Source organism: Cibotium barometz, chromosome 12, assembly GCF_041138505.1.
Source record: "Cibotium barometz isolate CiBa-2024 chromosome 12, ASM4113850v1, whole genome shotgun sequence".
In the NCBI taxonomy this organism is placed as follows: Eukaryota; Viridiplantae; Streptophyta; class Polypodiopsida; order Cyatheales; family Cibotiaceae; genus Cibotium; species Cibotium barometz.
The window spans coordinates 10580299-10593028 of record NC_141057.1 but is presented as its reverse complement, the minus strand read 5'-3'; positions in this window follow the sequence as shown (position 1 = coordinate 10593028).

Below are 12730 nucleotides of genomic sequence, written 5' to 3'. Positions count from 1 at the left end.
GACCTTCTCTTGTGCAAGTCGGGTTCCCACCCTCCTGTGTAAGAGGTCTTCAGCTGCAAGAGAAGAAAGAGAGATTTGCTTGGAGCAGGCTCGGGGAGAATGTGTTTTCTGCAGAAATTATCCTAACTGGCCCAGAAACGGTCCAGAAGGAGACTTGTAGGTTGGCTTTACCTCATCGTTGGTTTGATTGTATCAATTCCATCTCCTTGCACTTTTCCCTTCTAGTCTTCAATTGTTATTTTTCCCACTAGACAAGTTTACCCATACATGGGACCATGATCATGTACAGTCATGCAAAAAAGAGGAAAAGGATTATGCAATGATGGATACAATGGATCACAGAATCTGAAAAGTTTTGGTTAAAAAAATCTACGTGACAACAAGGTAGCTTATATCGGTCCAAGAATGACATAATTCAATTATAAATTAGAGTCAAACTGACAAGAAAGGTTTTACACTGCAAATGGTCACACTTGATGTTACCATTTACAGTGTACAACCCTTAGTTACCTTCCTTTAAATTGTTATTTTTCCCACGAGACAAGTTTACCGAAAGAAGAAAGGATTATGCAATGATCACACCATGTTCTAAAATCACACACTATGTTCAAAAAATCACTTTTACCAAGGGTTGTAATCAAATTCCAAATCACTTTTACCAAGGGTTGTAATCAAATTCCAATGGAATGGAAGTATGAAGAAAATGCTTGTTCAAATTATCTTTTCCTATTCGGGATTAAGTTTTGGTAAATTATTATCGAGGAAAATAAACCTCAAATTTTTTAGGAGATATATTCCAGTGGAAGTATAAAGACAAGACAAAGCGCTTATTCAAATACTGCCCCCACCCAGCCTTCAAATTTCAGGTCTGGTAGTAGCAAGGACTGACATCAACATTCATACTAAACAGCTTATAAATGGTGGACGACAATCGCCTACAGCTAACAACTCTGTGTAGCTTAGGATATCAGACATTTGCTGGTTGGTGCTGGTCTTCTTCGTGGCGAGAGAGAGCTATCACACAGATGACTTCAAGGCGTCTTGTAACCTCTCTTCGCCATTTGCCTCCTTGTCAAGGGGGCGAAGGTCCCTGGCGCATCACCCAAGACGCATGGTGTAGGCTGTCAAAATAGATGGCAAAGATGCGGTGCAAAAGCCAGCTAAAGATGGTGCAGATCTACCGATACCAACAAACACAGGTTCTTTAACCATGAGGAGTTGCTAGCTGTATTTGTGATCAATTGCATATTGGTAGAGATTTGCAATTACCTGCATGTTGACAGATGGTCATCTTGTAGCAGTGTGACGCTGCAGTGTTGATGGGAAGACAAACGATTGCTTGGATGTAAGCAAAGGCAAGGGGATCCGGTTATGAAGTGCATATTGGTAGAGATTTGCAATTACCTTCATGTTTTGAGGGATGGTCGTCTTGTAACAGTGTGAAGCTGCAGTGTGGCTGGGAAGACAAACGATTGCGTGGACATAAGCAAAGGCAAGGAAACGATCCGGTTATGACGTGCATCTTGGCGAATATTGTCACACATGGAGCCCGACTTAAAAATAGTCCATGACACTTTCTCTCTTGCCATGACTTAAAAATGGTGCATGACTCTTCTCTCTCTCTCTCTCCTAAGCAAATCTTCTGAAGTCTTATACATCTCATATGATCTAGTGCCATCTTACAAAGGATAAGCTCTCGTTACAAAAATGTAATATGGCGAAACGCCTACAAAAGTAGTATATATGAGGCCATATTAGCTGGAGTAGTTAACATACCTCCCTCCTAAAGGTGACGACGTCCTCGTGTCACCATGTTCGGGTGTTGAAAATGCTGTTGGTCTTGTGGAATAATCTGATGAAGGGTTTGCGGGCTAGCCAATGTCCCATTGTCTGTTGCGTGATTGTGAAGTTCTTTTTGAAATTGGTGTTGGGCATATACTCGAAGGTGACTACACGGTGGCCATTGGAAAAATTTGACAATGCCATAGTATTCAATTTGTTGGCGAATTGTAGGCCCATCATTAAGGTCAAATACGAGGCTTACTTGGTGTCTTCACTCACTCTTTGGCACCTTCTTAAGGATGAGGATGATGAAGTATAAGAAGCGACAAGTAGGTATTGTGCTTGGGCTCGTTGAAGTAAGGAAAATTATAGAGGGGACCCTTGCTCTCCATTTGTTGGAGCTTGTGCCATGGCCACCTGCATTTGGCATTACATTTGGTCCATGTTCATAGGGTTATGTACATATGGTTGGTCTAGACCATGGTTGGCTCAATCTTGATGAAAGTGAAAATGGGTAAGGCAGCCTCTTGGGGACTTCATAACCTCTTGGGGTCTGGTCAACGATAGCCTTTGCCTTCCACACACCTGCTTAGGCTCTGGTGTTAGAGGTATGGCTTTAGGTCTCCATTCCATCTTTGCTTTGGCACTTGATAGAGTCTTCATCTTGGGTTCATAGGCTTGTGGTGAGGGTGCCTTTGCTTTGGGAGACCTAGATGTCCTCTTCCGTCAACTTATCATGCAGGCGTAACGCATCCCCTTCCAAGGATGATGCTTTCTTTCATTGTCCTTGTCGGTGTTACATAAAAATTATAAAGAACATGCATAATAAACTCTGTTTCAAAAACGTTATGGATTGATAATTGTTTACCGTGATAATGGTAGTTGGCAAGAGTTAGGGGTGGGTGGCCTAGTGAGGTCCATGTCTCCCAACATGATAAGTTGTGACCAACCAAGATTATCCACATAGCTATGTGGTCTTTTTGGGGAAACTCTAGCTCGAGGTGAGCATGCAGTGTATTATCTGTTTGTTTTTGCCACATCTTGAAGGTCGGCCTTGTGTATATAGATTTGTACACTCTCGACCCTCCTAAGGCCTCATTGTGGTTCTTTTTTTGTTGAGCAATTGCATTGAGGCATGCCTTGTGTATTTGATTGTCTAGCCTTTATTTTCTCTCTTTCTTCTTGTGGATTTGATAGAGCATGTCCTGGGTGAGAGGTCCATAGTAGTGTTTTTGGTTGCTAGCTTTGAAATATCCTTCCATCTCAATCCCATTTAGGGTCTCTATTTTTACTACTCCTTGAGGATTGATTTCTGTGACACAGAAGGGACCTAGGCCTTGGTACTTGAGTTTTCGTTTATTGTTTTTGACACCGTACATGAGTACCATGTTACCTTCCTTCATGCATTTTTCTTTGAGCTGGTTGTCAAACTAGCTTGTGCTATAGTTTCTGTAAGCAGAATGCAGTCTTTGCTCACTTAGTTGCTCTAAGGCAACAAGTCTGTTTCTTAGGGGATTTCTTTGAAGATTATTCTAGCTATAATTTAGAGGCTTGGGACTAAGTGTTCTATTGGCATGACTATGTAAGCTTAGAAAGGTGTGCTTTTCACAACCACCTTGTATGTTGTATGGTAGGCCCCTAGAGCAGAGTGCAATTTCTACTCCTAATCACTTCTAGGTGCCTCTTCAATCTTGGTGATTGAGGATTTGGTTGTGCTCTCGACATCGCCATTCATCTGCACAGGCAATAAAGTTTTGACTTATATGCACCACAAGGAATTCTTTGAGCAATAACTCCACAACTCTATTTATGAAGTGTCTGCTCACTATTTCTAATGGGTAACCAAAACGAGCAAGCGCATGCTTATACGAAACTTGGTTGTCTTTCTTGCATCAGTCCAGCTTTGGCCTTATCCCACTTTGTGAAGTAATATGTGGCGACTATATAGCATGCTTGGCTTTCTTTAGTGTGACCGAACTAATATAGGACCCATGAAGTAATTGTCCCACTTCTCAAATGGTTATTTCAAGATCACTAGGGTGAGGGGAATCCGATGCTTCTCCTAGACCATCGTAAACCTTCGGCATTCTTGGCAACATTTGTTGACAAATTTGTTGCGTCTCCAAAGATTGTAGGCCACCATAGGTTGGGCAGCTTGGAGGACTTTGCGAGCGGTGGTGTCTGCTACCAAGAGTCCTTTGAGAATGCCAGAATGGAGAGGAATTAGTCTTTATGTATGTATTTGTGCATGTGCAGTCTTGACCCTTCTTATGAAGTATTCCCGCTATCAAGTGATAGGGGGGTACCTTGTTGACTAGGCATGTGGCCTTGTCCTTTTTGATAGGATGGTTTGTTGAGAGACCATTGACAAGGAAGTGGACAATGTCTTTGCTCCATTCTAGTACGTGATCAATGTGAAATAAAGGGATTGCTCCATTCTAGTATGTGATCAATGTGCAATAAAGGGAACATCTAGAAGATCATCTTGCACTCTTAGAGGGGGTTCTTCATTCTAGTTCATGATTAATGTGCGATAAAGGGAACATGTAAAAGATATCTTCCACTCTTAGAGGGGGTTCAGGGGGTTCTCCATCTCCATTTGGAATTTTGGGAAAGTGGTTGGCATGAACATGCAGTGAAGTGAAGGATGAACAAAACCACGAGTGATGTGCCCTGTCGCTCCCTGTCGCGGAAAGTTTATTCACCAAGTATCAATGCTTGATGGTGGTTGATAGAAAAAGATAAATTTGGTAGCTAGGAGGTAATGCTTGCTATGCTAATCCATTGGCTAATCCGATGTTGGGTGGTCTCAGCTGGCAGTCTAGGTGGTGGCAGAGGCGGAAATGCTAGGGCTCTAGCTAGTGCATGGGTGGTGACTCTGTTTAGGGCTGTGGGTGGGCGGTCCTTGGATTCTGGAGTGGTAGTTGTGGGTGGGCAGTTCTTGGATTCTGGAGGCTGTAGTTTTTGGCAACACATAATGGCTTTCTAGGCGGCTGCTGCAGCTCTGAGTATGACACTTTTGGCCAGTTTGGGAGGCGTTTTCTTAAAATCAAGGCTCTCTGTTTTTTATCAACTCATTTTCTTTGATTTTGATTAAGGCTCTTTTCTTTGATTAAGCTCAATTAAGAGATTGTTTGAATTAAGGCACATGGGATTAGGCAAATGCGGCTTCATTTGTGCACCTAGATACCAAAAATTGATCAAATTAGGTGTATTTAATAATGAAAATTGGTGCAAAACACCTCAATCACCCCAAAAGAGATCAATGGTTGCCCCACGGTGTTTAATCATGAAAATGGGTGCAAAATGACACACTCCAAAAAGAGATCAATGGTGGCACGTGAAGCTCATTTTTTTTTGGGGATTTTTAAGTTTTTGGGTTCTTAATTAGTTTAATTAATAAAAAAATAGCAAACTAAATAGTAACAATAAGCATATAAAACCTAGATAAATCTATGAGCATGCATAGTTTGGGTCTAAACTAAGTGCTATGCATGCTTATGTATCTAAATACACAAGATTTAAGATTAAAATTAAAGATTCAACTCTAGGATTAAACCAAGTCCTCTCCAAAATGCTTTAAACCATGTAATGGCTATTTAACCATACACACAAAACAAAGCACAAAACTTGAAAAAAATAACACATCCGAGGCTCCAACCTTGATGCCTTTCGAAGTGTGACCCCTAATCAAGTCTGGGCAATATTGGGTGATCCCAAGAGCTTGGAATCTATTGGATTTAAGGCAAAGTCCTAAAGCTAGTCCCCAACAGTGGTGCCATATATGTTCAGTTCAATTGCTACCTAGCCTCTGCCAAAATATGTCTCATGTCGAAGAGCTGCAAACGTAACTTCTCGATATGTGGATGCATGCCGCTTTATCCAAATCTTCAATCCATTGTCACATTAGAGAGCTCCATAGCTATGGGGTGTCAAGGAAGAGCTTGTGTTGCCTTGATGGAGGCAAGGAGAAGGATTCTTACAATTTGGATCTCACTCACATGAGGTGATAATAGAGGGGAAGCTCAGAAGGTCATTGGCACGGAATGGTTTACAAGCTTAAACGTAAAGCTAACAATAGTGTCGAGTGATACAAAGAAAGGTGCCATGGGATCCTAGGTTGAGAGTGCTAGTTTTAGAATAGGTGTTTACATTAGTTAGAGTGGCCAAATGAGCCGGAGGATCAGACTCCAAACTTTGGCTGTGCCCATGAGTGTGAACCCTAGAGGTCACCTACAAAACCTAAAATGTCACATACAAAACTTAAAATATAACTCTCACCACTCATTCTCTTATGCATTATCTAGTGTGCTCTTCTCTACTCGCTTGCATCCTTGCCTTTTGTGCTTGAGCTCTTGTGTGCCTGCATACTATTGTGTGAGTGAGTGAGAGGATCGAGGTACGAGGAGCGTGTGGAGGTGAGGACGATGGATCGAGCTCTTGAGTGCTCTTCACGACTGAGCTTTCTGTGAGAATCTCGAATGCGAGCAATCTTAGGTGATTGACACACCATGACCCTGTTTATGTGAGCTAGCTATAATATAATAGTTGAGAGCTTATGTGTGCTCTCAACGGTGGAGGAGCGAAGTTTCCATGACATTGTGAGTGTAGCCTATGCCTTGTGGCACAAGGAGCCTCCAGAAGTGGTACCACTGCTAAGGAAAATGCTGCGAGACCGACTGCACTTAATGCCCATGTGACTAAAGAACCTTTTAGGGCGCCATTAGGACACATCCCGTATGTTGCACATCCACCCCCACCTAGATTTGGACCAATGCATCCTCATGTAGTGCCGCGTGTTGCACTTGCACCTGCTTCTATCATTGCTCCTGTAATGCCAGCACACTAGCTCTGCACATAGACCCGGATTCTTTTGCACAGGCCATGAGAAGAGCGGTAGTAGAGAGCATAGCGCCTGTTGTGAGAGATGGCGGTCGACATAGCTGCTCAGATAGCCAAGCTAGCTCATAAATTCATTGGAGATGGTGATCCTAGGAGATATTTGGAGGTATTTGATCAAGTGGAGGCGCTAGGAGAAAAAAATGAGGTTTCCAAGACCAATGCCTTTAGTAACATTAGATGGTAAGATTGAGGATTGGTATAGGACTCTCAATGTCGAGGAACACTTGAACTTCACCGCTCTTAGCTCTGCACATAGACTCGGTTTCTTTTGCACAGGCCATGAGAAGAGCGGTAGTAGAGAGCATAGCGCTTGTTGTGAGAGATGGCGGTTGACATAGCTGCTCAGATAGCCAAGCTAGCTCATAAATTCATTGGAGATGGTGATCCTAGGAGATATTTGGAGGTATTTGATCAAGTGGAGGCTCTAGGAGAAAAAAAAGAGGTTTCCAAGACCAATGTCTTTAGTAACATTAGATGGTAAGATTGAGGATTGGTATAGGACTCTCAAGGTCAAGGAACACTTGAACTTCACCGCTCTTAGGAGATTGTTCTTGAAGCAATTTGTGCATGAAGAAGTCTTATGGGGTGCAGCTTCACAGGTACACAAAGCCAAGAGAGAAGAAGAGTCGTCGGTTCAAGATTTCATTAGCCAGCTCAAGCGTTTGTACTCTCATTGCCTTCAACATGAATGCTATTCGAATAATCAACTACTTGATAGATTCATCCATTGTCTTAAACATGAAGTGATCTATAGCAACTTAGTCATTAGAGGGATCACTACATGGGCTTAAACATGAAGCGATCTATAGCGGCTTAGTCATTAGAGGGATCACTACATTGGATGAAGTCACAACAAATGCCATCCAAGTAGAAGATAATCTAATGGTCAAGGGAGCCAAAGCATCAAATTCTAAATCTGTTACTTCTGAAATTATGGGACTTAGCACTTCTACAATTAAACACATTGCCAAAAGGTATCAATTTAGAGTGGAGATGAATTTCAGAGATTTCATGAAAGCACTCCGAGAGGGAATGAAGGCCAATAAAGCTCAAGAAAACATACAGATGTATCCAAGGAGAGAGCTTCAATGGTGTTCAATTTGCCGACAAGGGTATTCGACAGTGTCCAATCCAATGGGCATGCTATAATGGGATATGGTCATGAGGGTTCACAGTGCCACACGCATTTACAAACCCTTGCTAATACTTCCAGGCCTCAGCAGGTTGGCTTTACCAAGCCCACCATAACCACAAGCCATAATGCCTATTGCAACACCTCAACCTGATGTTGAGTAAACGGTATAACAACCTATTGCAAAGTGGATTTATAATGCACAAAATGTGTAGTTACCTCCACCAGTTTTGGGACCTCAACCTCCACCTTTGAGGATCACACCATTGAACCAAATAGGTTTCAAGGAATATTTTGAGTTTCCAAAATATGAGGTTGAGTTGGACAGTACATCACATGTTGCTGAGGGCTCCAGAGAGCTTTATCTGGACTCCTATGTAGTCGATGCAAGAGGCGGAGTCAAACCAGTATACCAGCTAGCCGCCGCGGTAGGAAGAGGTCGAGACATCAATAACTCTATTGTCAAGAGAATGCCTCTTTAATGTTATCATTTTGTGAGGGACCACACCAAGTCTCTGAGTGTCCCATTATAAACCAACCAATCACCCAAGATGGATCTTCTAGCATGCCACTTGAAACCTATAAATCATTGTGGCATAGATCATTGGATCAAAGATTTCCCAATGAAAGTGGCAGTTGCAAATCAATAGAATGGTCCTATCATGACACCTCTCAACATGATTGGATTGGGTAGTCAAACTCAGAGATTAATTTTGAGAAATAACGAGACTCATGGCTCAAAACACACCTATTATGAAAAAGAAAATAGAAAACCAAGCCACTTCAGTAGTCGGTAGGATCCAAAAAGAAGAGGGGCCATAGAAGAAAAAAATTCATAAAAGGGAAAAAAATTTGAGAAAATGGAACGGGTGAACCTGGGAACACCTCTGACAAACTAGTCTACATGAATGATATTGATGAGGATTCTGATTCAATGGACACACAGGCTAGTTTTGGGAAAACTAGAGAACTCAAACAAAAACCAAGAAGATAAAAAAGGAAAGGATGTAGGCCCTCAAGAATCCAAATAAAGAGAAACTTGGTTCATACCCTGACCCTGTAAGACAATTGGAACAACTTCATGAGTTCAGGGATATGGTCACACATACTTAGGAGGAGTTAGAACCAAGACCAAAACAAGTAAACACCTTTGACACTATTCATCCAAAAAACAACCTAAAGCCTGCCCTACCCCATAAACTATTAGATATACCTAGTGTCATCCTTGAGGTCAGTGAGAACTCACATGTCCCAAGCATGGATTCTAAACGCTTTAGGAGAGTGTTTGAGTATGAGAACCCTAAACCCATTCAAGAGGTGGAAATTCCAATCTCACCAGCACCCTCATATGGTAGAGAGGTGACGGCGGGTACTCCATTGAACATTCCTAAGTTGATGGAATTCATAGCTTCAAAAACTGAGACCACAATCACTGCACATCTATGTGGAGACCCTAAACTCTTTGCTGCAATGAAACCTTATCTTAATGGGGAACTTAATGTTGCAATGAAACCTATTCTTAATGGGAACTTAATGTTGCAATGAAACCTACTCTTAATGAGGAACTTAATGTTTCAATGAAACCTACTCTTAATGAGGAACTTAATGTTGGGCTACCAGCAGGTAAAATAGAAATAGAATCAGATGAAGAAGCTTCTCACCAAAGCAAGAGATCATTGAAGAAACAAAACAAATGAAATCTTATAAGATAAACACGCACAGGAGGTTGCAAGAAAGAACGACCATAGCCGAATGGCTACAATACATTGGTGTTGTAGACGTTCATGTGCTTGAACGAGTTGCGGGAAAGGAGGCTTATAGCTTTTTGGATGGATACTCAGGCTACAATCAAATTTCAGTTGCACTTGAGGACCAAGCCAAAACGGCTTTTGTCTCATTGAGCATGGTGTGTATGCTTTACAGAGTTATGCTATTCGGTCTAACACCAATGTACTAGGGACATTCCAAAGACTTATGAATATTGATTTTAAGGACTTCTTAAGAAAGTTTATTGAAGCTTTCTTGGATGATTTGTGCATTCAGTTTTGGAAAGAGCACCTAGCATTCCTAAAAAGGGTGTTTGAAAGGTGTCAATTTTATCACATATTCATAAACCCTTATAAATGCCAATTTTGGGTGAAGCATGGAGTTATTCTTGGGCATATAGTGTCCAAAAATGGAATTTGCATTGATGAGGGAAAAATCAAGGTCATCCTAGAATTACTCCCACACTATCAAACTACAAGGGAGTCCAGACATTCATGGGTCATGTCGGCTACTACCGTTGGTTTATTCCTTTTTATGTAGAAATAGCTCGTCCTTTCTTAGATAAGCTATTGATTGTATTTGTATGGAATAATTAGGAGTGTCAACAAGCTTATGATGCGTTGAAGCAAGCCCTTGGCAAATACTTCAATCTTGTGAGAGCACCTAACTCAGATGTAATCTTCCATGTGCACATTGATCCCTCCAATTTTGCAATTGGATATGTCCTAGCATAGCCATGAGAACATAAATTGGACTATCCCATTAGTTTTGAAAGTCGGCAAACTGGATGAGGCTAAAATATATTACATCACCCCACTGAGCATGAAGTGTTAGTAATGATTTATGCTGTAAAGAAATTTTGGCATTACCTTTTGCTAACCAACTTGTTTTCTATATCGATTATCAAGCCTTGTTATATCCAGTGAACAAACCATGCTCCACAGGAAGGATCACAAGGTGGCTGTTAATTCTTCTTGAGTTTGATTTTACAGTAGTTGTGAGACCTGGCAAGAAACATGTCATGGCATATCATCTATCCTACATACCTACTAATGGTGAAGCACCAATCGAAGTCGATGAGTTACTGGATGCTACACTATTCAAGGTAGAGGCTATTCCAGAGTGGAGCGAGAAAATCATTAACTTTGTAGCTAATGGTATTTCGAAGGAAAGAGGAAATATCTAGCAAGAAAGTTACTAAAAGAGAGTGAGCCTTACTAACTTATTGTCGGAACTCTTTATAGAAGAGTTAAGGATGACATTCTTAGATGTTGCCCATGGGAGGACGAATATCTCATGATCATGGAACAAGCACACCAGGGGGTAGCAGGTGGACATTTTGCGACAGAAATCACAGGCAGGAAAACACTCCACTCGTGGTATTGGTGGCCAACACTTTTTAAGGATTTCACACTATTTGTAAAATGTTGTGATGAGTTCTAATGTTGTGCCAAGCCACAGAAGGACATGATGCCACTCCATCCTGTCATAGTCGACTAGCCTTTTGAAAAATGGGGCTTAGATTTCATTGGCCCTATTAGCCGTACTACACGTGACACAAGCACGCTTCGTCATTGTTGCTATAACCAAATGGGTTAAAGCAAGAGCTTCACAAAAAGAAAATGGGTTAAAGCAAGAGCTTCGTCATTGTTGCTATAACCAAATGGGTTAAAGCAAGAGCTTCACAAAAAGAAAATGAGTTAAAGCAAGAGCTTCGTCATTGTTGCCATGGGTGACTGCTAAACTTCTCTATGAGAACATCATTACCTGCTTTGGATGTCCATTTGAGCTACTGAGTGATCAAGGTAAACATTTCATCAATGATGTTATCAAACATCTTTGTAGCATATTCATGATAGCACACCGCAAGTTAACGCCATATTATCCACATGTAAATGGTCAAGCGAAGAGCAAAAAAAAGGTACGACTATTGAGGCTCGATGCATTGACTGGGAGTCTAAGCCCATAGAAGCTTTATGAGCCTATCACACATCATATAAAGTTGCGATTGGTTGCACACTCTTTAGGATGATGTATGGACTTGAGGCAGTCATGCCTTGGGAGTTCATGATTCTAAGCTTAAGGGTAGTAACTGAAAAGCTTGACGGTAATGAATTGACTGTCCGTTTCTTTATTTTAGAACAACTCAAGAAGGAAAGACAACTTGCAGTAGTGCAAAACATGCTGACAAAGAAGGACTGTAGAAAGAAGCTATTTGATAAAAATCTCAAGGAAAGGAGATCAAGGTAGGAGATCTTGTACTTATGTATGGGGTTCATAGTGAGAAGAAAAAGCTCAAATATATTAGGAAAGGGCCATTTAGGGTTTGTGAAGTTACGCCACAAGGTACTATACGTGTCAAGACCCTTGATGGAGTTGAAACTATGGGTTTCCTTAATGGTAGTAAATTTAGGAAATTGTATGGCCCCTCTCACTGAAGAAACCTTACATGCTTCCCATGAAAAACAAGCCGCCAAGGAACGCACTGCATTAAAGAAAATCCAAGTCCAAGAGGAGACATAAGCAAGTCAGACCAAACATCGACAATGTCACGAGAGAAGCGAACCTCGGACATGTTCCAAAAGTGTATATTTGAGAAATTGCAGATGATGATAAGGAAGAGTACATTCCACCTCTCTTAGGACACCCATTGAGCTGCCTAGCCCCTATGGTAAAGTTTTCTACAATGCCATGCTTGACACGGTTAGTTATAATTTACTCTCTTTTGCTACATGGAATCAATTTGGTAAACCCATTGAGTTGCCTAGCCCCTATGGTAAAGTTTTCTACAACGTCATGCTTGACACAGGGGTTAGTCATAATTTACTCTCTTTTGCTACATAGAATCAATTGGGTAAACCTCAACTTGAAATGTCTAACATGAGAATAGATGGCATAGGTACCGAGAATACCAAAGTTCTTGGATTACTTAAAACTTGAAATGTCTAACATGAGAGTAGATGGCATAGGTACCAAGAATACCAAAGTTCTTGGATTACTTAAAACTGTCATCTATGGCAATAATGGGCACTTGGTTGGTAGCCTCTTGATCATGCATATAGTAGGAACATTAGAGGAGCATGTTATTCTTAGATGAGCATGGATGATAGTGGCTCAATGCAGTATTGACTGGGCCACAAAGAGTGT